Source organism: Tachypleus tridentatus, chromosome 13 (genome assembly GCF_004210375.1).
Source record: "Tachypleus tridentatus isolate NWPU-2018 chromosome 13, ASM421037v1, whole genome shotgun sequence".
Taxonomy (NCBI): Eukaryota; Metazoa; Arthropoda; class Merostomata; order Xiphosura; family Limulidae; genus Tachypleus; species Tachypleus tridentatus.
The window spans coordinates 258,567,359-258,594,323 of NC_134837.1; the positions used below are offsets into that span (position 1 = coordinate 258,567,359).

Genomic DNA, 26,965 nt, shown 5'->3' on the forward strand with positions numbered 1-26,965 from the left:
ATAACGCACCTACGATCCCAGAGTGAGGAACACGGTTTTATGATGGAGTGGTAAAACGCCTGAACTACAGAATCCACGACCAGCTAGGCTAACCACTAGTCCGTATATAAAAAAAGAAAGAAGAAGAGAAACGTTAGATATTAAAATGTTATTTTGCCACCAGATGTCGTTCATATAAAATAAGTCAAATATTGTAACATTAGATTACTCAAAAAACACAGACTATCTGTAACAACTAAGATTAAGACAATTTAAAGTTGAATACTTTTAAACATCGCCAAGTGACGTCATGGATGAGATATTATATAAGTTTTGTTAATACTCCCAAAATAAGATCTGTTTGAAGCTGCTAAGTGACGACACAGATCGGAAGGCCTTATATAAACAGTGTTAATTTTCAAAGTGGCCATAATAATACTTGTATAAACAATGTTAATTATTAGAAAATTTGCCATAATAATGCTTGTATAAACAATGTTAATTATTAGAAAATTTGCCATAATAATACTTGTATAAACAATGTTAATTATTAGAACATTTGCCATAATAATACTTGTATAAACAATGTTAATTATTGAATAAGTGGCCATAATAATACTTGTATAAACAATGTTAATTATTAGAAAATTTGCCATAATAATGCTTGTATAAACAATGTTAATTATTAGAAAATTTGCCATAATAATACTTGTATAAACAATGTTAATTATTAGAAAATTTGCCATAATAATGCTTGTATAAACAATGTTAATTATTAGAAAATTTGCCATAATAATACTTGTATAAACAATGTTAATTATTAGAAAATTTGCCATAATAATGCTTGTATAAACAATGTTAATTATTAGAAAATTTGCCATAATAATACTTGTATAAACAATGTTAATTATTAGAACATTTGCCATAATAATGCTTGTATAAACAATGTTAATTATTAGAAAATTTGCCATAATAATACTTGTATAAACAATGTTAATTATTAGAACATTTGCCATAGTAATACTAGTATAAACAATGTTAATTATTGAATAAGTGGCCATAATAATACTTGAAATTATTTTTGATTACATTAATGAACACATATTGAGTTTGTAGAGGCAGAACAAGGCAATCTTCCTGTTAATATAATAAATACATTGGAAAAACATTACACACGCCTCCGTAACAATTCAGTGTTAAGTCTGAAGACATGACACTAAAAGTCGCGTTTTTTTACTCGTGGTGGACTAAGCACAGATATTCCATTTTGTAGAGTTCTGTTCAACAACAAAAAACAGAAACAAAAAGCCTTCTTTAAAATAAGCAATTTAAAGGTTTGATTGGTTTTTGATGTAAGAACTTTCTCTGAGGAAACATCCAAAGTAAATCTAATTTTATTACTATGTATCATGTAACCTTTTGGTAACGTTATGACATCTTTGTAGCCTTACTCAACGAAAGCCGTATTAATGAATGGAGCTCAAAATAAATTAATTTTCGGCATCTGACGTTAGATTTATGTGCGCGTGCATGTTTGACAGACACCGCGTGTGTGAGAGCTATTGTTCATTAGCAATCCTAACACGAAATTTTTTTTATCTTGTAAAATATTTATCAAATGATTTAACCTTGTATACATTATTAACAGTAGATTTAATCAATAAATACTCGATTAACATCTTAGAAATTCAATATTTTTAGGTTTTTTTAAAAAGATTTATATATGAAAATTGTAAGTAACTTTCGAGTGCTATGATAGAGCGTTGTTCGGTTTTGAACAAATGATACTGAGAAAGACAATGTAGCATATATGTTTTAAGGCCTATTCTTACAAATAATTTTTTTAAGTTTATACGTTATAAAACACAATCATTTACTTTTTAAAAATACACTTCCTAAGCATCTGTATTTATTTGATTCAAGCATATTCTAAGAGTTAGTACGCCTGGATTGTGAATACAAACATTGATGGTTAATGATTCATTACCGCAGAAATTTACTTGGGATTTTGGGACCGTGGTGTGTTGTAGAAAAGACAGTCAAATCCTTGTATTCCATCAGATAAAAGCAGTCCATTTGGTGTTGTTGACTATCCGCTTTACTTTTGTCTATTCCCCTCGCTGAACAGATAAAAGCAGTCCATTTGGTGTTGTTGACTATCCGCTTTACTTTTGTCTATTCCCCTCGCTGGACTCAGCAGATAGCCCCTATGTGACTTTGCTATAAGGAAACATACATACATACACACACCCTTTTGTCTACCAGTTTCAAGCTAGGTAGAGCTATGCATGAACTCCATGAATTGTTTTACTAGAAAATCCTGAAGCAAACAAAACTGTCAGCTTTTTCTTTGTTAGTGTAAAGAGATATAAGACACAAACTTTTTCTTAAGTTTTCAAAATATATTTTAACTCCTGGCCTGGTGCCACGTTTCTTGTGGTCCTGATGCAGAGAATTCTAATGAAACTCGTTAAAATTTAGTTTCTGAGTGAATACTTAAGCCCTAACCGAAGATGGTCAAAAATAAGGCTTTCATCAGTTAGGAAAATTGTAATTTATTGCTAGTAATTGTGTAAAACCCATAAAACTAATCTGAAAAAGCTTAAAGGTGAATTTTCAACAAATTTAATAATTGCCTTAGAAACTGTACTTTGGTTAGGTATAATTCCTGTGTGGTTTTTTAGTTTTTGAGTGAAAAATGAAACAAAAAATGCGGGTCCTCTAACTCAAGTTTCTCTCGGTCGTTCGGCTGTTTCCGTGACGTTTTACAACTATGACGTAATAGTTGCCAAACACGCTTTGTTGCGCGCCGACCATTTTGTTCCTTTCAGTGCTGGTGTTTTATGTAAATCTATCGGTGCTCTTTTCGGATTACATACTTTGTGAGACTATTTTTTGTCTTCATATTGCTACTTTATGTTTGTTTTATGATAACATGGTTTACTGCGTTGCTTATGGTTGTAAAAACGGTTCGGCATCGGGCAAAAGCTTGTTTTCGTTTCCGTGCAAGGAGCCTTAAGGAACAGGCAAGGTGGCGACAGTGGGTGCGGATAGTCAATAGGAAGAACTGGACACCTTCATACCATGCAAAGCTTTGTCAAGATCACTTTGAACTCTCATGTTTTGTGTCGGATTCTACTGTTTTGGATTCCGTGGGTTTCAAGCCAAGCAGGTTGAAACTGAAAAAAACCATCGGCAGTAGACAGGATCGTCCCCACCATTTTTCCTCGTGTAGAGCTAAGGACTGATCTCAACCTGCAGCGTACAGGTTCCACCCCTCTGAAGCCATCCCTTGCCATCACGAAAAGAACAAACTTAAAGGTATGTGTACAGTATAAAGCTATAAACAATAACTAGTATAATATGACAATTTAAAAAGTACAAGTTTTTGAAGAATGTAACTAGACATACACATTTCACATTCATGAGCGTGTTTTGAAATTGTGGCACCTGAAAGTCACTGAAATCTCGATTTCTTAGTCTAGACAATGGATAAATGTATTCCAAATAGAGTATATTCCAAGTTTAAAAGCTGGTAGATCATTCTCTAGATGTTTTTCTATCATTTTTAAATATGGAAAAGTTTGAAGAATTCCATTTTTGAAATTTAACATTTCAAGATAAATTGAAGTAAGATCATGTTCAATTTATAACATGTTGAAGTAATCAAGTACATGTTATGTATTTAAAAAAAATGTAGATTTGTAAAAATCAAATATAAACTCCATAACATATTTCCATAACTCATCATAATAAAATTAATCTTAACACAGTACTTTGACATTGTGATATTAAATGTAAATATCATAAACCTCATAAAGCATGATGTTTTAATATATAATTTTATATCTTCAGTTTTAGAGGAAAGTGCTGCTGATGACACAGTGCCTACTTCTGTAGAGGAAGTTGTGATTCAGCCCACCCCTAATGATGACTGCCAAGACTCTAGAGCTGACTCATTTCAGAGTGTGTCTGTTCAGACTCTTGTGAGTAGATCATGATTGTTAGATTAAACATTCATAAGTTGTAATAATTGATGTATAGTGTTATTTACATTAATTTGAATCTAACCATGAAAGAATGTTATTATTTCAATACTAAATAAAAACCTATTGTTTTAGCCTATACCCAAATATTCCAAGACGGACACAGGCTGGCTGGTATTCTGTTTCCAGAGGTGTACAGGTGTTTCCATCTGGCTTGAAGACTGTAGCTACCCAGACTGTCTTCCAACAACAGATTTTGCTTGTGGTACTGGTAGGTTAGTTTGAACATGAATATGACATTTTCATTCATGATTTATCAATATTCAATAGTCAGAATAGTCTTGTTAATATTATTTTGATTATTTATTATAAACTATTGCTGGTAAGCAGTACATTATTTATATACATGTAATTCTTTCACTGATTTTTGCAGAATCATCACCTGCTGCTAAGAAGTCCTCTGTATCACAAGTGACAGATGCTGATGATGTTCATATGAGTGATGATGAAGGTGCTGATCCTGACTAGAACTTGTCAGATCTGTGTCAAAAGTAACTGTTCTAGGTTCGTTCAGAGTAGGTTCGAATTGATATGGCGCTACTCGACACTGTTCAGAACACAAAGTCAAAACAGACTCCGCCTCTGTTTCTCCGTATGCTTGTTTGTTTGTTTGTTTTGGAATTTCGCACAAAGCTACTCGAGGGCTATCTGTGCTAGCCGTCCCTAATTTAGCAGTGTAAGACTAGAGGGAAGGCAGCTAGTCATCACCACCCACCGCCAACTCTTGGGCTACTCTTTTACCAACGAATAGTGGGATTGACCGTCACATTATACACCCCCACGGCTGGGAGGGCGAGCATGTTTAGCGCGACGGGGGCGCGAACCCGCGACCCTCGGATTACGAGTCGCACGCCGTACGCGCTAGGCCATGCCGGGCCTTCTCCGTATGCACTGGCCATGTTTATTTACATTCAACGCGCTGGCGTTGGCGGTTTGTTTGGCAACTATTACGTCACAGTAATTTTCCCAGCGGGAAACGTAAAAACTAAAACGTTCGGATTGCCGCTCGGAAAGGGCTCTTTCTGCACCAAGTTCTATGTTTCATTTATTAGCACATATTTTTTTATAAAAAATGTAAACCTGCAAAATTAATCAGTGTGAGTAGTTCTTTTGACTGCAAAGTTTTATTTTTTCTGTAAAATTCACCTTTAACATATTTACGTGCATAACATGGCTGACAGGAGAGGGCGCTCTACTCAAACTCTCGAATCCCGTCACCGAACATGTTCGCCCTTTCAGCCGCTTGAACTTTATAATGTTACAGCTCATCCCACTATTCATTGGTGAAAGAGTATCCGAAGAGTTGGCGGTGAGTGATGTTGACTAGCTGTCTTTACCCTAGTTTATCACTTGGAAATTAGAGATGGTTTAAATAACTTTGCGCGAAATTTCAACCAAACAAGCACAGTAAATCACAATAAGTGACCAATATTCAGAAACACATGAGCGACACCTGGAACGAAAAAAATAGCAAATAACTTTTAGAGTTTATACTATTTTAGCTCTTCCTACTCTGTTGCTATTGAAATAATCAATTATCCGACAAATTTATTTTCGATGTAGATAAAATAAAAATAACTGAGTTTAAGGTTTAAGAGCTAAGTTGTTAGCATGTAGGACAGTGGGTACCAGGGTTTCTATTTTATTGCTGCAGAATTATGTTCTACATTTTGAGCCTCTGGGTGACCTGTAAGAGCGATTAAAAAATTCTGTTATTTGATTAGAATAGCTAAAGAACTAGCAGTAGGTGTTGTCGACCAGCGAAATTCTCTCTCATCAATTAGTTTTAATGCAGCACAAGTAGTCCCTGTGTAACTTTTAATATAGCACAAGTAGTCTCCGTGTAACTTTTAATATAGCACGAGTAGTCCCTGTGTAACTTTTAACATAACACAAGTAGTTCTTATGTAACTTTTAACATAACACAAGTAGTCCCTGTGTAACTTTTAATATGACACAAGTAGTCCCTGTGTAACTTTTAATATAGCACAAGTAGTCTCCGTGTAACTTTTAATATAGCACGAGTAGTCCCTGTGTAACTTTTAACATAACACAAGTAGTTCTTATGTAACTTTTAACATAACACAAGTAGTCCCTGTGTAACTTTTAATACAACACAAGTAATTCCTATGTAACTTTCCTGCTGACAACCAACGAAACTTTTTCTCTATGGACTTCCTCACAATTATTTAAAATGAAAGACCAACTTTAATGTGTAGTAACTGTTGTTGTAGAACTGTGCAAAGGTGTTAGGACAAGAGAATATTTTGTAATTATATTCATCATATGTGGCTAATTCTTCCATGTCATCACATAATGTAAACTTCAACATTATAGTAATGTTTAACTGATCCATGTTGACAACTGAATGAGTCAGGGTGAGAACATTTAGCAATCTTTAGAATTCCCATATACTTGTACCAAGAGCACGTCATACGGGTTCTACTTGAATGAACATACTGATCAAACTTATGGTCTGAAACAACTGTCACGATACTTCATGTAGTGTTTTAACTATACAGAAAGAAGCTAGCATATCGTACCGGTATATGCTTGAAGAAATCAGTTTAATAGCACTGCACATATAAACCTTGATAAAAAATAGTGTTTAACACTATATATTAAGTTTTGTTCTCATGGCACAACCCAAAAAGTGTAGAGAATTGTCAGTAAAACAGAGAGTTTATACAAAAGCTTTATGTGATTCTGGTTGGATTTTCTGACAAACTACTGCAGACTTGAAATATTGTTATTGCTCAACTGCCCACATCTGTGCATACTTTTGAAATAATAGATTAGACGAAAGGCGTATAGTTCAGCAGCACTCTCCACCAACGTTAGGGTTACTCTTGTCTGAACAAATGTTGGAATCTGATCTTATAGCGCCCTCTACAACCCAAAACTGCAGAGCTCCTTTATTAGGCAAGAAATCGAGAAGTATGAATCGTGAGGTTCACAACCCGAGCACGCTAATTACCAACAGCTAACAACATCAGCAACAACCTAGTAGTGTTCAACCAAGAAGTGTCTACTAGCATGTTCCATTAACCTAACTCTTAACTAGTGTTACCAATAACAGAAAGAAGCTAATAGTGTTCAACCAATGAGTGTCTGAATGCGGTTGTTTATAAGCTATTTTCATCCATTAGATTTCTCGACATAAATTAATAACAATTATATCTAGAAGCTGGAAACAGATCTCTGTATAGCACAACCACGTGTTCAGAGGTCATTATTAAACTCGAATTCACTGATAAGAAAAACTATACACATATGGCAGTCCCCAAACCAACTGTTATACTGTTCGTTGTAATTTTTGCTGTAAAAATGTGGCCACGTGGTACGTGCCGCCTTTTAACTTATGCTCAGTCTGACCTCAAATGATAAAGTGTAGGGTAATTTGACACGTGTTTTTTAGTCCTAGAAACCCAAATAAGAATCTCTCGTAACGGCGTTTTTTATCATATAAAACGCCCTCTCGCAATAACTAAGGTTATTAAAGAAAAACATTGTTATTTTCAGGATAAAGAACCAATGTGCGGGTTTAAATGTGTGTAATTGGTAACCTTTGGGCTGTTTTTCCGGGACAGAAGATTTGAAGTAAACAGTTACGTTACTTTCACATTAAAATGACTGATACAACTGATTCTTTCTACTTTACAACAGAGTATAGAACACACTGTTTATCGTTACACACGTATATGAATATAATAGTTAGTATGGTACAATAAAGATAACCCATTATGTGTGTATGTTAACCGCCAACCTGAGCATGTTGTCCAGTACCGAAACATTTGCAACCCTCAGTGGCATAGCGATATGTCTGCGAAATCACACCGCTAAAAACCGGGTTTCGATACTCGTGTTAGGCAGAGCACAGATGGCCCATTGTGTAGTTTTGTGCTTAATCCCAAAAAAATACACAATGTTGATTCTAAAAATTGCCCCTAGTGGCACAGCGATATATCTGCGGATTTAAAACACTAGAATCCGGGTTTCGATACCTGTGGTGAGCGAAGCTCAGATAGTCCATTTTTGCTATGGCAACTGAAAACTGTTTAAAGGTGTGCGTGATATATCTTATCTTATGATTTTTACGTGAAAAGATGAGCATGAGAGGTCCAAGAAATGGGGCAAATTTCCACATTTTCTTTAACAAGCCTTTCGCTTACACTGTCCACTGTTGGTTATCTTGATTACCGTAACCTTTTGTATGACACGTGGAAACTGTCCGGCGATGTACAGGAGCTAGTTTGTTTCAGGTGATAAAATATACCCTGAGGCAGGGCATATTTCCACTTTATTAGAACTGACTTTCGCTTTGAGTTTAAAAACACAAATACTTGACCAGCTAAATAAGTCAATTATTATTCCCCACGAAGCAAGGATGCAATCAGTTATTAGGGTTTTATAACAAAACAAACAAGCAAAAGCGACATTGTTTTAACATTGTCTTTTATACAGCGGCCCGGCATGGCCAGGTGGTTAAGGGACTCAACTCATGATCCGAGGGTCGCAGGTTTGAATTCCCGTCACACCAAACATGCTCGCCCTTTCAGCGGTGGGGACGTTATAATGTGACGTGTCAATCCCACTATTCTTTGGTAAAAGAGTAGCCCAAGAGTTGGCGGGGACAGTGATGAGTAGCTGCCTTCCCTCTAGTCTTACACTACTAAATTAGGGGCGGCTAGCGCAGACAGCCCTCGTGTAGCTTCGCGCAAAATTAAAAAAAAGCAAATTTTTATATACCTTTTTTGCCATTATGCTGACTATCAGCTACATAATATCTATACATATAACAGGTCATCCTTTAAGTAATGTCTGGTTTTAGTTTGAGAAAAGAGAAAGGATTTTAACTGCTTCTAACGATATTTAATCAATAATGTATGTTCCATCATTATTATTAATTACTTCCTGCTAATGATTCACAAGCTTCTGAATTCCACTTCTATAAAATTCTTGGGGTTTGGAGGAAAAGAATGTAGAGAGGGTAGTTTTGACATCTTCATGAGTTCCAAGCTCTTTTCTGTTAATATAGTTCTTCAAACTTCAGAATAGATGATAATCAGATGTGACAAGGTCTGGAGAATAAGGAGGATGTGGAAGTTTCTCCCAGTCCAGTTCTTCAGTCTTTACAGATGTGATCCTTGATATATGGAGCTGTGCATTATCCTGCTGTAACACGACACCTATACTATTGATCAAAGCAGGCCACTTTTCTTTCAGTGCAACATTCAAGCACTCTAACTATTGACAATAGAAGTCTGATGTAATTTTTACAGTTAGTGGCAGCAACTCAAAGTGAATCACACCAACAATATTCCACCAAATTCTTAACAAGACTTTCCTAGAGTGGAGGTTCATTTCGGGCTGCACTGTAGTCAGTTTACCTGCACTGAGCCATTGTCTGCAGCGCTTAACATTTTTATAAAATATCCATTTTTCATCTCCAATCACTAACCTGTCCAAAAAAGGTGAGTTACGTTCACGAGAGTGCAGAGAAGTGCAAGTGTCCACTCTTGCTCTAATGTTGACATCTGTCAACTCTTGGGGGACCCATTTTCAAAGTTTTTACACCTTTTCAAGTTGTTGCAGATGATGGTGAACTGTTGAATGGATTGAATTAAGCTTCTGTGATAGTTCTTCAACTGTTATAGCACAATCTTCATCAAGTGCAACCAGCAGCAAGTCATCATTAAACTCAACAGGACAACCTGAACGTGGCGCATAAGTTATGGAACTCCGCTCCATAAACACCTTGAATGTTTCATGTAGTTTCTGCTGCACTGTTGCCTTTCTTAAACTCATAAATCATTATATGCCTAATGTGCTCCTCAGACACATCCATCTTCATAAGGATTTATTTGATTAATGATCTGAAAAAGTGGAGTTTGGTTAGTTTCTTTTATTTGTCTGAACATTTTTATAGACGTCCTACTACATATATAACTCATTAAAGTTTCTACAAAGACAGAAATGATGATGCACTTTCTATGTTAACTTTTTGGACATTACTTATGACCTGGTACATATTTGTATATTTGGAAGAAGATTCTTCCAAATTACACCGTACTTCTATTTTGTGTTAGCCCAGCCGTTAATTATATGTTCGAGTAACGTACACGTCATCAGTGAGAACTACATATACTCTATACACTCTAGCCGTCAATAATTCTGAAGTGACGGAAAGTAAGGTAACTATATATATAATCAACAACACCGTTTCTTGGCTACTCTTCTACCAGCAAACAGTGGGGTTAACCATCATACGTTGCTACGATTATTAGTGTAAGCAGACAGTTCTGAGTTCAAGTTTCTTTTTTTCTTTTTGCTTACGATAATCTTTGTTAGAAATTGTAGTTCCATTCACTGATTGCACGAGCGCTCTATAACGTCTCCACGGCTAATGAGCGAGTTGACGAAGGGTTTCGATATTGTGATCCTACTTTTGTGAGTTGAGTGTCTTAACCATCAGGCTATACCAAGTTCCACGTGCATTCTGCTTGTACAGTTGACATCGTAATTTTAAGCATTTGGTGTTCTAAGCCTGAAAGCCATTTTACCTGATAAGGTCTCGCGTTTCAGGCATAGCGGTCTCTAATTTTGTGCTGCTGACACCTCATCAGCAGTTTCCGCCACCTATACGAAATGGGGTTAATATCAGGGGTATGTTTAGAAACATATCTAGAGCTCGAACATCTATCCTTTATCCTAACATAGTAATAGATAAACCAGTCTCAGCTAACATCTATTTATAAATGAACTCTTTAAGTGTTCTATATATGTTTATATCTGTGATAACTCCATGAAAAACCGATGTTAAAAGTTGTGTGACTTATAATTCCTATAGGATATATTTATGGATTCTGAATATATATGAGGACTAATATAAAAACACACCAATTACCAGTAGTTCCAATGCTCTTGTATATTTGATTTCCCTTGTGGGTCAGCGGTAAACTCATGAACTTACAATGCTAAAATCTGGGGCTTGATTTTCGGCGGTAGACAGAGCGAGAATGACCCACTTCGTAACCTTATATTAAGTCAATAAAAATAGTCCATTTGATTTACCCGCTACCGCAACTTTAATAATTTAGAGTCCAAACGTATTTTTAATTCTGTTCAGAAATAAGTTGAACGAATATTCAGGTAATGTGAATATTTGACTTTGCAAGCAGGAGTTTTCTTACGTGTCAATCACTATCGATCTTGATTTAAATGTATTTGTTCTTCATAAAGCGCCCTTAGTGGCACAGCGGTAAGTCTGCAGATTTTTAACGCTATAAATCGGATTTAGATACCTGTGATCGGCACAGCGCAGCTAGCTCATCATGTAGCTTTGTGCTTAACTACAAACAGATCTGCCCGGCATGGCCAAGCGCGTTAAGGCGTGCGACTCGTAATCCGAGGGTCGCGGGTTCGCATCCCCGTCGCGCCAAATACGCTCGCCCTTTCAGCCGTGGGGGCGTTATAATGTGACGATCAGTCCCACTATTCGTTGGTAAAAGAGTAGCCCAAGAGTTGGCGGTGGGTGATGATGACTAGCTGCCTTCCCTCTAGTCTTACACTGCAAAATTAGGGACGGCTAGCACAGATAGCCCTCGAGTAACTTTGTGCGAAATTCAAAAACAAACAAACAAACAGATCTCCGTGAAGTACCAGTCTCGGCCTTTACTAACACAGTTTTATTTACTTTTTGAAACAAGCCTTTTCCTGGATACATGATTCAAGCACAGTACCGCATTAATACAACTTCAACATTAATGGTTTGATATGATTTAAGAATTTCGCACAAAGCTACAAGAAGGTTACTTGTGCTAGTCGTCTCCAATTTAGAGGTAATACACTGAAGAGAAGGAAGTTAATCAACATCTTCCACCGTTAACTCTTGGGCTACTCTTTTTATCAACATTTTAATGGGCTCGGTTAAGGCATTCGACTCGTAATCCGAGGTTGTGGGTTCGAATCCCATTCACACCAAACGTGCTCGTCCTTTCAGCAGGGGGGGGGCGATATAATGTGACGGTCAATCCCATTATTCGTTGGTAAAAGAGTAGCCCAAGAGTTGGCGGTGGGTATGCTGTCGCCGAGTATGCTGGCCCTTTTAGCTGTGGTAACATTATAATGTTTGTTTTGTTTTTGAATTTCTCGCAAAGCTACACGAGGGCTATCTGTGATAGCCGTTCCTAATTTTGCAGTGTAAGACTAGAGGGAAGGCATACTCGGCGACAGGATTCGAACTCGCGACACGCAAATTGCAAAACGATCGTCCAAGCAATCAGATGAAAAATAATGAAAATATAAGGAAATAATTTTATTCTAGATACATTTATTTAGTGTCAGACCTCTCAGGGTCTGAAATCCGGAACCTCTTTCTGATTTTTTATTTATATTTAAAACTAAGAGCAGAAACATTGTAATTAACTGTAAGATTGCCTCGTTCGGATTGTGAATTGTTCTCCGGTGGGACGGCAGTAAATGTACGGACTTACAACGCTAAAATACGAGGTTCTATTTCTTACGCTGGACACAGCATATATATGGTTCATTGTGGTTTTGCTGTTTAATTGACGTAGTAAATAAACCACGCCCTCTTTAAGCCCCTCCCAAATATAGTCCTATAAGCTTTAAATTGTTATCTTCCAAATCTCAAAATCCTTCTTCCAAACAACAGGGGTCTGGCACGTTTTCTTCTAGAAACTAAAATTTGGATCTTGCAAGCCAGAGCCAGGAGAAGGTGATAATGGACAGATGTCATCCTGCTTCGAATATGTTTCAGTATAACACGTCTCGTCCATTTAGTTGGTCAGTTCTTTCTTACACTTCTCTCCACTTAACTCTATTTTTTTTTAAGGCACACGTGGTAAAAGCTTTAAAACGTTAATGAATTGGTGGGACAGCGGTAAGTCTTCGGATTTACAACCTTAAAATCAGTTGTTCAATTTCCCTAGGTGGCAAGGCATAGTTCCATGCTGCTTTGCTATAACAAAACAAACACGATAATTTTTGTTGCGCAAAGCTACACGAGAGTTATCTGCACTAATCGTCCCTAATTTAGCAGTGTAAGATCAGATGGAAGGCAGCTAGTCATCACCACTCACCGCCAACACTTGAGCTACGCTTTTACCAACGAATAGCGGGATTGATCATGACAATGCAACGTCCTCACGGTTGAAAGGGTGTGCATGTTTGATGTGACGGGGACTCGAATTCACAATTCTCAGACTGCAAGTCAACCCCCTAACCGAGCCTCACACGATAATGAATTGTTTAAAATTTATATACAGGGTGACCCGTAAGTCCCTACCCATCCATATATCTTATGTATCCAGTGTATCTTTGTGCTGTCCCTCATTCTCGCTACATAATATTATGCGACTCCATGTTCTGTGAGACATTTTCCTCAACAAAGCAGTGGTTATTGTTCCAAATGCCGCGGTAACAGCTGCCTTCAACTCATCATTAGTATTATTGAATATAACATAATAATATATGGATGGGTAGGAACTTACGAGCCACCCTGTATGTTACAAAATAAATTATTTTATTTCTGAAACTAATACGAGTATTTCTTGCTCTCTGAAAACAAAGGACATAGCAACAAAGTAGTTTGATATAAATAATAAAGTACAAGAGTTATGTATACATGAGGTAAGTGCCACTTCCCTTATTCAACATTCAAATCATACCTACATGAGTATTAAATACATTTAAAGTTTACGTTTCGAATGAAAATATTAAAATATGTAAACGTTACTGTCAAACACTTCCGTTAGACGTTCTCTAAATGTGAAATGATTAAGGAATAAATCACTTCAAATATTTGATGCGCTATAAGAGTGACAGCCAAATCCCACTATTTTATTAGACTAGAGTTTGCGGTGGCTGTTTTCCCTCAGGTCTCATCAGTTCAATATTATTGACGTTCGTTCGTAGGTGGCCCTCGTTCAGGTTTCCACAGTTGTCTGAAACAAAGGAATTCATGTAACAACTAGCCTAAAGTCTCTTAATGGCTGAACATATTACAGTTTATTTGACTCTTGAGAACAAACATTTCGTTCACAATTCATTAAAAAAAATGTACAAGTATCGCAAATATCGTTTTTTCTTTCCCAGTCTGACAAACCACATGAGCAAAATGGAATTAACCAACAGTTGTTGTTCTTTTTGAATTTCGCGCAAAGCTACTCGAGGGCTATCTGCGCTAGCCGTCCCTAATTTAGCAGTGTAAGACTAGAGGGAAGGCAGCTAGTCATCACCATCCACCGCCAACTCTTGGGCAACTCTTTTACCAACGAATAGTGGGATTGACCGTCACATTATAACGCCCCTACGGCTGGGAGAGTGAGCATATTTGGTGCGACCGGGATTCGAACCCGCGACCCTCGTATTACGAGTCGAACGCCTTGACACGCTTGGCCATGCCGGGCCAACTAACCAATAGAAGAGAAAGAAATATTCATAGAGGAGGAGCTAAACAAATAACTAAACAAATTAACTTTCTAAACGTAATGATGGATGTTCTGTAACAAAGACAAAATCAAGAGAAACGTGACATTCGAAGCGTCCTACACGAGGTCTTCGTTTAATGAAAAACATTTTACGGTTTTTATTTTCTTCTTGAGTTTACATTTGACCTGGTTAATAACGTATTAGACTACCTTAAAGGATGATGCATTTCTTAAGAGGGTGGAGAGGTCAAACAAGGCAGGGGCTGAGAATACAAAGCAAGACAAATTAACATTTTTATTGTAGAGAACTTGGACATATACTTATTACAATGTTAAACTAGTCTACCTCCCGTTTTCCCTATGTTATTTAAGCCTCACTAGGGTTAAGCTTCTAATACAAACATATAATAGTAATAGGTGATTACGTGAATAAGTAAAACTAATTGAAAGGCTAATGTCTCGAAATCCAACTGAATTATACTCGAGATACCCTGTAATGAGTTTGGTGTTGTTAGAAATACTGTATTACCACAGGGGTTGAAGGGTTACGATATATTGCGTTTAATAAGAATAAAACTTCGTACTTGTCGATAATTTCGTGAAATTGACATGCATGTCTCATTATACTTACAGATACCATATAATAAAAGTACAAGTTGTTAAGCCTTTTTTCTCGGCTACGACAGCACAACACACTAATACCTAGAATGTGATTTAGAAACTATAGGTACTATAACTTCAAACTGTTATTAGTACTAAAACAAGTAAGCATCCCGTGCATCATTAGGCAAACACATCCAACTATTTTTATAGTATTCTTCTACTAATAATATTTACATTCTCGTGGGTTTGATAATACATTGGGCAATTCATTATTTAATTTCTGTAGTACATATTGGTGTATTTAAGACGTGTCAATAATAGAAATAAACAACCTTATAACGACAAAATGTTTTTATTTAAATAGACATTCAACGTTTCTCTGTACACCTTCTTCAGGAGGGCCCGGCATGGCCAAGTGTGTTAAGGCGTTCGACTCGTAATCCGAGGGTCGCGGGTTTCAATCCCGGTCGCACCAAATATGCTCGCCCTTTCAGCCGTGGGGGCGTCAAAATGTAACGGTCAATCCCACTATTTGCTGGTAAATGAGTCGCCCAAGAGATGGCGGTGGGTGGTGATAACTAGCTGCCTTCCCTCTAGTCTTACACTGCTAAATTGGGGACGGCTAGCGCAAATAGCCCTCGAGTAGCTTTGCGCGAAATTACAAAAAACAAACAACCATTGAGCTTTATATGTTTTTAATTAATTTTTAGCAAGTAGTCTATATGTTGTTTTTTTCAAACTGCCCATTTCTAATCTAATTAGGTTTAAAAATCACGTTATAACATTAAGATTTGTAATGCTTTCTTTACCATTGTTAAGACTTTAGTGAGTACTTGTTTTGTTGATTGTTTTACTCAGTCTTGGTAGGTTTAGTATGACGTTATACCACTGTGTTACTGTATGCTTATTTTGCCATTCTTAAGTTGTTTAACAAGTGATTGTCAAATAGCGTGGATTTCATTGAGTTCTGGTTTCCGAGTAATATGACGAACTTGTTTAACTGTCCTATGAATGCCACATGGGGAAAAATTATTGATTTTTTCTATCTGTCTATCTATCTATACCCTCGAATTTTATGTTACTATCATTGATTGATCTCAGTGTAAATTCTTGAATTTTTCTACTTTGAGAAATATATCTGTTCTTAAGCCTAAACTCTAAAACTCTTAAGAGTTTAAAGAAACAACACGTTTTAATGGAATTATTATCATTATTATTTACAGCCCCGCAAAGTTTTCCTCATTAACATAGAACAAAAAAAGGCTTATCAAAATGACTAGAAGGATCATCAGGACACAAGGATGAAGGTGGAGGACCCCTGTTGCTGTGAAAAGGTCAGGAAACCGAACCTCAGGTCGACAGGGTTGGAACACCCAGGAGGTAACATAAAAATATTTATTCAAACAAATTTAAATTACGGAACAAATCTGCTATTTCTTCAGACCACGTGCTGAAATATTTCAAGTTTTGACCATGTGTTTCTAAAGAAAGATAAATCAGCAATATAAATAGCTTGTTCTAACTATTTCACCCCGCTGGATTACAACAAATAACTTTCTTGTTATTTTTTATCGCTTTGATAAGTGTCTTTTTTTTAATGTAAATATTTTTTCTTCCTGGTTTACGAGCTTGGAGGAATTTTTCTCTTAGATTTTATCTTATTTAAGTAGAATCTAATGGTTTATACGGTTCACAATGTCACCTATAATCAATCTAAACAGATAGAATATTGTAGCTGAATTAACGAAACTAGATACACTTGAGTTAAAAAACAGCAAGACTTGCTGTCTTCTTTCTTTTAAAAAATTACAGTTTTCATGTGGGTTTTTGGTTCTAAATGAATAAATTGAACATACTTAACAACAGCCATACAAAGTAGATCCCACTGCGAAAAAACGTTCGTCTTAAGGCTTTCATGTACAAAGCACACAGTTGTTTCCTGCTAACATTCCACAAGTCATATTGCGTACAAGGATGATGATTCCCTCAGTATCTATTTGATGAGGAATCCATTGGCAACTTGACAGGTATATCTTCATAAAGAATAGCAGAAATATCTATTTCACTCTTAAGCTGCTTATGGTATGCAAAGGTTGAACGAATATGCCATGGAAGCAATTTGTGTATACGTGACTTGTGTCGCTTTTACAGGTGGAGGTTATTCTTGACTATGTTGTGCATTGTTGCCATAGGCATGTGATCGTCTTTTGCCCCTGATGTTTGTATGAGTGGTTCTTCACCAGTTATAAAACGTCGAATTTTGCTTACCACTTGTATGGTACGACTTTTTGTAGGTCTCTTTCTGACTGGTTTTAGTACCCTAAGATGATCCACATTCCTTTGGTTTCTAAAATCATTATCTACAAGGGGATATCCCCGTCTTGGAAATTCGAGATTCCCAATATTAAAACGTCTTTATGATATGAATGTTTGAATAAACGGATTCGAATTTCTCATAAAAAAAATCCGAAAGTGTAATATTTCAAAACATTAAATAGCCCAAGGTTCTGAAACTCACCAGTAAACGAATTTCCGTCATTATCAAAAGTACACATGGAATGAAGCGTTAAACTGCTCTCAAATATTCAAGTATGCATTAGGAATTTAGGATGGACCTTTGTCAGGATTACCATAAAAGATAACAGAGTGAGGGGAGCACAGCGTTGGACACTGGACGTGTAAATAACTGAATTATAAAAGACGAGAATACAATGTTCTACTAATACTGTATGATCGCTTAACTATTTGTGTATTTTTTTTTCACTCCGAGTGATAAAACACAATTAAACGTCATTTAAAGTGTTTCCATTATGTTTTAAATTGTTTTCTCAATGCACTAGCTTTCGGCTTAATTACCTAAGCCTTCTACAGGTTTGTTTTCCAATTTCGCGCAAAGCTACACGAGGGCTATCTGGGTTAGCCGTCCTTAATCTAGCAATATGAGATAGAGGAAAGACAGCTAGTCATCACCACCCACCGCCAACTCTTGAGCTACTCTTTTACCAACGGCATTGGCCGTCACATTATACCGCCCCCACGGCTGAAAGGGCGATCATGTTTGGTGTGACGGGGATTTGAACCCGCGACCCTCATATTACTAGTCGAGTCCCTTAACCATCTGGCCATGCTGGGGCCTCTTCTATATGTGCGAGACAATTAATGGTTGTTATTTTGATGTTAAACACAAAGCTAAACAATGGGATAGCGGTGCTCTGCCCACCACGGGCGAGATGTTTAATAAACAACCTGTGTATTAAAAAAACAAAATAAAACATGGTGATAGTCCAGATAAACGATTTAATACAAATATGAATAATCACGTTAAGAGCCTAACAGGTCTCACTCATTATTAAAAGGACGTGGAATGTAGTATTTTGTTACTAGTTTTTCTGCTGCATTAAACCAGAGATTTACGGACTTATACAACGAAACATAAACCAAATCAACACTAGGAATTACAGAGACAAAAACATCTGCCACAACAAAAAACTAGAAAAACTAAGATGCAAACAACAGAAAAGACACCACAACAAACCGTTGACTAACCTCATAATTAACAGATCCGACCGATAATTAAACACTGACGAGAAACATCTACTTAACAAAGGACTCAACTTCGCAATAGCACCTAGGTACATTCCAACCATAGAAATCAAAACATGTTTAGAAGACCTAGCCAGGAGATTTGTGATACTTTCTACAGAAAACAAAAACAAAGAAACAACCAAAAACGAACCAACAGAAAGAAGTCAACTTAGATAATTTTATTGACATCCAACAGCCAAACTTCCCAGGTAAAATTACAAATTTATATTTTCCACAAACACCTAAAAACAACATCTTAAACGATTTTTTCAAAGAATTTTCTCATACAACCATCAACATAATTTCACAAAACAGAAAACTAAAAAACAACCTTACAAAAAGAGATATTAATTTTATTAAAAACCTAAAACAAGACAAAAACATAAAAATTCTGAAAGCGGATAAAGGTAATGCTATAGTCATAATGAACACGAATGAATACATCGAAAAAATGAAGAACATCCTATCAGACACGAACAAATTTAAACCAATACACACAAATCCAACAAAGACACACGAGACACAACTAAACAAAATACTAGTAAAAATGAAAAAAGCCAACACAATTTCACAAACACTTTATTCCTACCTACGTAAACCCGACTCACGCACACCACAATTATACGGCATCCCCAAACCTCATAAACCAGATTGTCCATTACGACCAATAATGTCCACATATGAATCGTTTAATTACAATCTTGGTAAATACATAGCATGGGCATTCTCCAAATATGTAACATCAGCCAGCTCATTCATCAAGGACTCTTTCAATTTCAAGTCTAATCCAAATCAACTTAATCACAAATCCTCAAAGGCCAGCTTCGATGTCATATCTCTCTTTACAGAAGTCCCAACCGCTGAAGCCTGCAAAATAGCCTTAGAATTCTATGAGACCCAAACCCATCAATAGACATTCTCAGCAACCAATTAGCAACCCTCATAGAATTCACAACGATGAAGACAAATTTCATGTTCAACAACCACAACTATATACAAACAAATGGCCTAAATATGGGCAACCCACTATGACCACTTCTAGCCAATATTTTTATGACGCAAGTTGAAACACAAGCAATTAACACAGCATTACATCCACCACTATACTGGTACAGATATGTAGATGATACGGTTGCGGGATTCAGATATACAGAACACGTACTTAATTTTTTCAATCACATTAACTCTATATATCCCAACATTAACTTTACATGTGAACAGGAAGAAAGCAATCAAATATCATTTCTTTTACCTCAAAATTACAAGAACCGATACACAATTTAAAACAGAAATCCACAGAAAAATCACCCTTACTGGACTATACATTCCTTGGGGCTCAGCACATGAAACAAAACAAAAACTCAACATACTAAGAAACCAAATAAACACAGCCATAAAACTATGCTCACCAGATAAAATTAACGATAAATTACACAAAATAAAACAATACTTCATCAACATCAATAAGTTTCCTCCACAAACCGTAGAAAACATTATATGCACACACCTAGACAGAAAGCAAAATCAACTGACAAAAGTAAATATACCCCATGATTTAAAAAATCATGAAACCATATACCGCTGCATACCATATATTCTCGACATCAACATAAAAATAACCAACATTTGGCAAAAACTAGTAACAAAATATGACATTCCAGTTAATACCAAATTTATTCAAAATCCAGGCACAAAACTGAGGTCTATACTATGTAAAAACTACACTGACAAACACCACACCAACATTATTTATAAAATACAATGTGATAACTGCCACGACTTCTATATTGGAGAAACAAGTAGAAAAATGGAAACCAGATTCAAAGAACATAAAAAGTCACCTTCACACGTTTTTGAACACTGCAAGTCAAATAAACACAACATAACTACAGAAAACACTCAAATACTAAATAAAGAAACAAACATAAACAAACGCAAAATCCGCTTTGGCATCGAGTCCACGAGTTGACTGCAATCATTACTAATATTTGGATCGTGGTACCACACCTCAATTAGCTTATCTTTCGTAGTACAGTCTTTTCCCCGAAGTCTTTCTTTACAAATCGCCCAAAGATTTTCAATAGGATTTAAGTCCGGGGAGTTTCCAGGCCAGTCCAGCACCTTTATTCGTGTTGTAGTAAAAAAATTTTTTCACAAGTTTTAATGTGTAGCACGGAGCCAGATCTTGCTGAAAAATGCCAGATCCATCTGGAAATCTCTTTTTTCAATTCTGGAATGACTCTTCTCTGCAAAACTTCGATGTACTGTGGTCCTCGCATCATACCTTCTACGATATGTAAGCCTCCGGCCCCATAGTAGCTGAAAAAGCCCCAAAATATCTTCTCTAAGGGATGTTTTACGAACTGATTGATGTAAGATTCTCGAAGTTTCCCACCTGGAGATCTGCGAACATGCAGACTTCTTTGACCCTGTACGAAGAAATGAGTATCGTCACTGAATAACACCTTCCTCCATTGTTCTTGCGTCTAGTTCTTGTATTTTAGACCGTTGATACCGTTTTTTATTCATTGAGTTGGTAAGAAGTTGTTTTTTGACTGGTCTCCTTGCCCTTCTAACGCAATTTCGAATGACGTAATATTCCTCAAAATTTCATCATATACCCCAGAAATAGATCGACCGCACTGCACAATACAGCTAATAACACCGTCTGTGTGAAAAAATGACTATTAAAGGAAATCAGCGGGTCCAGCGAGCCTACACCGCCCGCCATGCTGAAAATATTGTAAAATGACCATTTGTTTCAATTAATTTGCACAAGGGTGTATTTATACAACAACTCAAGCCCAAAATAAACCAATGCAAAGGAACAGCTTTATATCTGCATTAATAAATATAATCAAACATCTAAGCACGCCCTTTACATTCCTACACTCAATTACACAACCACCTTCAAACATGTGGTCAGCTATTGGTCAGTTAATTCCTTCTTTTTTTGTGAACCTGACGATGACAAAAGGAGGTTGAAACGTTGCTCGCTCCTCTACATTGTACTTTCTCTACCCATACCAGCAGTTTTTTACTTAAGGTATATCACCTTGATTCCAGTTCAAAAGCTAAGATCTCTATTAACGCAATATGTAGATTTATAGATATAAAAGTTTCACCCTAGTTCGCCCCCCGCTAGTACAGCGGTAAGTCTACGGATTTACAACACTAAAATCAGGGGTTCGATTCCCCTCGGTGGGCTCAACAGATAGTTTGATGTGGCTTTGTTATAAGAAAACACACACACTCTAGTTCAAATGTTAATGCTACTTAAAGCTCATTGTATAGATTTCTAACGATGAATAATTGAAAATAATTTTATCTTAACCTCTGCTGAATATTAACTACGGGTCAGGCGTATCCTAGTATTTAGCATGACAGACTGTGAATTCGAAGATTCGTGGCTCGCGTCTCATTGTCGTAAGGTTAAGGTTTGAGAGTGTTATAAAAGCGACAGTCAACTTACTCTCTTTAATTAAATTAGCCCAGAATTTCGCGGTGTGTTTTTTCTAAAGAAACTTAAGGTGCTATAAACAATATTATTTTTTTTTATCGTTTAGTATCTTACAAGTGAATGAAAATGGATATACAAAATACACCACACATCTAAACACAGATATTTTTTTTACAAAAATTGCCATGAACTTAAAAAAACAAACTTAAATATACTCTCGCTACCATCTATTTAGTTTATGGGGCTTGATTAATCTGGTGGTTAGATCGCTTGGCTTATAATGTGTCAATCACTGGTTCGAACCCACGTCACCGAATATTCTCGCCCTTTCAGCCGTGGGGGCATTGTAAGGCGAAGGCCAGTCTCATTTTTCGTCGGTAAAAGAGTAACCCTACAGTTGGCTGTGGGTGACGTTAGCTGTCCTTCCTCTCGCCTATCACTACTAAATTAGGGAAAGTTAGTATAGATAGCCCCCGTGTAGCTCTGCGCCAGATTGAAACCAAACCGACCAATTAAGGCGCACTATAACGACTTAAGTCAGTACTTACGGATACTACGCTAATATCAGTGTCTCACGATAAAATAAATAAAGCGTTAATGTGGTTGTTATCAAAGTGTTTCACATGAAAATATTCCGCTAATAATAGAGTTCTCGTGAAACATAATTCATGATTTCAGGCCTTCTTCACTTCGAAATAACGTTTCTCTAAAGTTCAACTTCGCCTTAGCGATGATGTCTTAGAATGAAAATAATGTGGAATTCACGATCTCTCATGCTTTATAAACCAGAGACGTCAGGTTGAGATTTGTATCAACTGATAAATAAGGCCTCTTTAGGACTGATGCGGTTTTATTTCTAGATTCTACATTTTGACAAGGACGGGTCGGAATTCTAAGTATTTTTTTTCATTTCGCCAGCAGCGTTTAGGGATTGATGCGGCCCATTTTATATAGCGTTCCAAAGTTATGTCTCAAAGAATTTTATACTGTTTGTTTTGTTTGTTTGTTTGTTTTAGAATTTCGCGCAAAGGTACACACGAGCTAACTGCGCTAGCTGTCCTGGCAGTTCTCGTGTACAACAGACCGTACTATTGTATTTATATATATAAGTAATTACGTGGACAGACAACACAGTACTATTATATTTATGTAGAAAAGTGGTGACATATCCTTACAACAGACACTACTACAGTGGAACCCCTCTAAAGCTGCCACCTTCGGGACTGAGACAAACTGGCCTGATTAGAGGGGTTCTACTGTACGTAATTAGGGATTATGTAAACAAAAAAGAGATTGTGATTGAATGTCCGCTTTCAAGGGGTGGCCGAATCTGAGGGGTGGCCGCTTAGAGGGGTTCCACTGCAGTATATTTATATATATAAGTAGTTATATGGACAGACAACAGACGGTACTGTTACATTTATATAGATAAGTAGTGACACGACAGACAGTATACAGTGCCACCATATTTATGAAGATAAGTAGTTACATGGAGATACAACAAACAATACTATTATATATGTGTTGAATAGCAGAAGCCCGCAAAACATTTGTGGTCAAAGTAATATACTGTTCTGCAAAATGTCTTCGGAAGTATAATTATATCCGTTTTGCACATGCGCATTTTCGGGATAGACTACAACTGGGTATTGTTATAATAAATCGTTCAATCTATAAATATATAAATTACTAACTGCATTGGTTTGGCTTGATTTGAATTGCATGCAAAGCTACACGAGGGCTATCTGGGCTAGCCGTTCCTAACTTAGCAATGTGAGACAAGAGGGAAGGCAGCTAGTCATCACCACTCACCGCCAATTCTTGGGCTACACTTTTACCAACGAATAGTGAGATTGACTGTCACATTATAATGCCCCCACGGCTGAAAGGGCGAGCACGTTTGGTGCGACGGGGAAACTGCATTGGCTCTCTTGGATTTGAGTCATTGGTTTTGTTTGTTGTTAATTGCACAACTACACAATAGGTTATCTGTGTTCTTCCCATCACGGGTATCGAAACCTGTTTTTTAAGGTTATAAGTCTTTTGAACTGCCGCTGTATAAACTTTTACAGTTATCTACAGTTCACATTTTATAAATGTTTAACAAATACGTTATTAACATCTGTTAAGTATTTACAAAGTGTTAAAAGGAGAACTACCGATGCGCTTATGTTGTTGTTTTTTTTACAATTAAATTATGAAATTTTAAAGTAACATAGCGCAGATAGCTCGTTATATTGTGGCTCCATAAATAACGAAAACGACATGAAAATCTTTGAACATCGATAGCAAAGAATGAATTTATCAATCATTCTTACAAAACATGAAGAAAGAAAAAAACCTTCAAGAATTTATGTAATTTAAAATATTATTTCCAGTATAATTAGAGATAACATTTTTTTCGCAAGTAAAGAAACACGATCAAATGTTCCAGGGATTTTATAAAACCCGCCCGTGGCAACGAAGCTTACGCTCCGTTGAACATCAGCTTGTGTGTTAATCCTTGTTAAGTTATGAGGATGTAACGTGCTTATTACAAATTGTCTACGCATATATATGACATTTCTTTTTGGGCCTATACCATCTTTATACCCACGTATATGAATAATACGTCTCTGTAACCATTTAAATTACTAAATAAAGCAAGGACAAATGTTTTATGTAACCCGTTGTTCGAGAGCCGTTCTGGGATAAGTAATGACGATTACCACGAATTAAATCTTACTGGTAGGTCCATGGTTTGTGACAGAGAATTAATTGTTCAGGCGTGTCGCACATTTTTCACTCAGAGGGGTGTCTGTACATTGTAAACTGCTGTTTTAATGTTAAGTTCAAAAGAGACCGGGTCTTTAATTTGAATATAAAACAATAAACTCCCTCAGTACAATGTGGTTATTGTTCTTGACAGCTGAAAAAAACAACAAAACTATTCGTAAATCTTAATTCGCCTTCCCTCTACGTTGGCAACGTAATGTTGGTATTTCCTTACTTACGTTTGAAATAAAAATCACCTTGCAGGTCAGTGCTAAGTTTAATGACTTATAGTTTGTTCGTCTTTCCATTTCGCGCAAAGCTACTCGAGAACAATCTGCGCTAGCTGTCCCTAATTTAGCAGTGTAAGACTAGAGGACAGGCAGCTAGTCATCACCACTCACCGCCAACTCTTGGGCTATTCTTTTACCAACAAATAGTGGGATTGGCCTCACATTATAACGACCCCACGGCTGAAATGGCGAGCATGTTTAGAGTGATGCAGAATCGAATCCGCGGCATTCGGATTACGAGTCGCACGCCTTAACACGCTTGGCCATGCCGGGCCTTATACGTCTTTATTTGTTTGTTTGTGTGTGTGTATCTTTTATTATAGCAAAGCCATATCGGGCTATCTTTTGTGGATACTAAGGGGAATCGAACCCCTAATTTTAGCGTTGTAAGTCCGAAGACTTACCACTGTCTCACCGTGGGGGACTTGTTTGAAATTAAGCACAAAGCAACACAATGAGCTACTTGTGCTCTGCCCATTACGGGTATCGAAACCCGAATTTGTACGCTGTAAGTCCACAGACTACCGATTTATACGCATCTTGAAATTATGCTACTACTATATCCCTGTTTTACAAAGGTAGGTATGACAGAAAGTTTTGTAAAAATGACGCAATAAATAAACTTATACAAATCCAATGATAGATATTGATGATGAATGAAACTAAATATTGAAATGTATTAGTTTCAAGTTTCTGTTATAAACAAGTTCAGTCCTGGCCTAGTGGTCATCGTATCGTACTGAAAACCCGAAGATCTCGGAGTCGAAACTGGTGCAACCCAACACGCTTTAAGTTTTCAACTCGATGCGTTATAAGAGTATTCGTCAATCCCACTATATATTAAGAGTAGCCGCCTTAAGGCAATGGATGATGCTAACTGGTGGTTCACGGTTCAACATTATGGCTAAACTTTAGTAATGACCACCATGACCTGATCGTTTAATCCATTTTGTGCATACTGTTCCTCTTACAGATTAAACGAATGACGTTAATACATTAGTTGGTGGTGGTTCTGTACACACACCACAAAGTGCAGTATTTCCGTGCTAGTAGCAGTTTTTTTTTATAAAGACTTCATATAGTTTTAAATACGTCTGTCTTGTTGTCGAATAGAGGAATTATAGAACTGTTCATTGAACCATGTTTGAATGATTTGTTTTTACAGATCATAAAACATCTGATTTTCGACGCTTGTTATTGTGCGATATTTGAGGTGTCAGTTGTTAAAGTTTAAGTTAAGATTAGGCAGGCAATGTTTACAGGTGTAACAGGTTGTCCTTTAACGTGTAGCTTGATAAATATCACAGAATACTAAAAACCACACCACGAGCGAAACGGTTTTGTCGTTACACGTATAGCTTGGTATCGTTATCGTGGTGGATGGTGATAGCTAACAACTACTAGTAGCGTGGGAAGGAATGGCTGCTACTGCTTAGCATATCAGATATGACCTTATGAGTGACCGCACCAATGACTGGTTTACCAGGAGAGACGGGGTCTCCATGCAAGACGTGATTCTTTCAGCCCGAGTCACAGAACAACTACTTGAGGATCAAAACATCACAGTTTTGTGGTCGAACTGATCCTACACATTAATTCTATCGTCCCAAAGAACCAATTGTTGTTGGTGTTTTTTTAACATCATCATACAATTTCGTCTCCAGGAGTCGGATAGTTGAATCAGTCATGGAGATTATAAACTCACTAATTCTGCAGTCATGAAAGTTACGAACTTACTAATTCTGTAGTAGTGAAAATTACAAACTTGCTAATCTTGAAGCCCGGCATGGCCAG

The 26,965-nt window shown here is 36.7% G+C and overlaps 1 long non-coding RNA gene across 1 annotated transcript in view; it reads left to right on the top strand.

Moving 5' to 3' along the window:
• The first annotated feature begins 4,397 nt into the window (after nucleotides 1-4,397).
• LOC143240440 (uncharacterized) overlaps nucleotides 4,398-26,965 on the top strand; it is a 28,316-nt gene continuing 5,748 nt past the window's right edge. The window contains exons 1-2 of the long non-coding RNA XR_013021763.1: nucleotides 4,398-4,529; nucleotides 16,306-16,462. This is a non-coding gene — a long non-coding RNA (uncharacterized LOC143240440). The remainder of the gene's footprint in view (nucleotides 4,530-16,305; nucleotides 16,463-26,965) is intronic.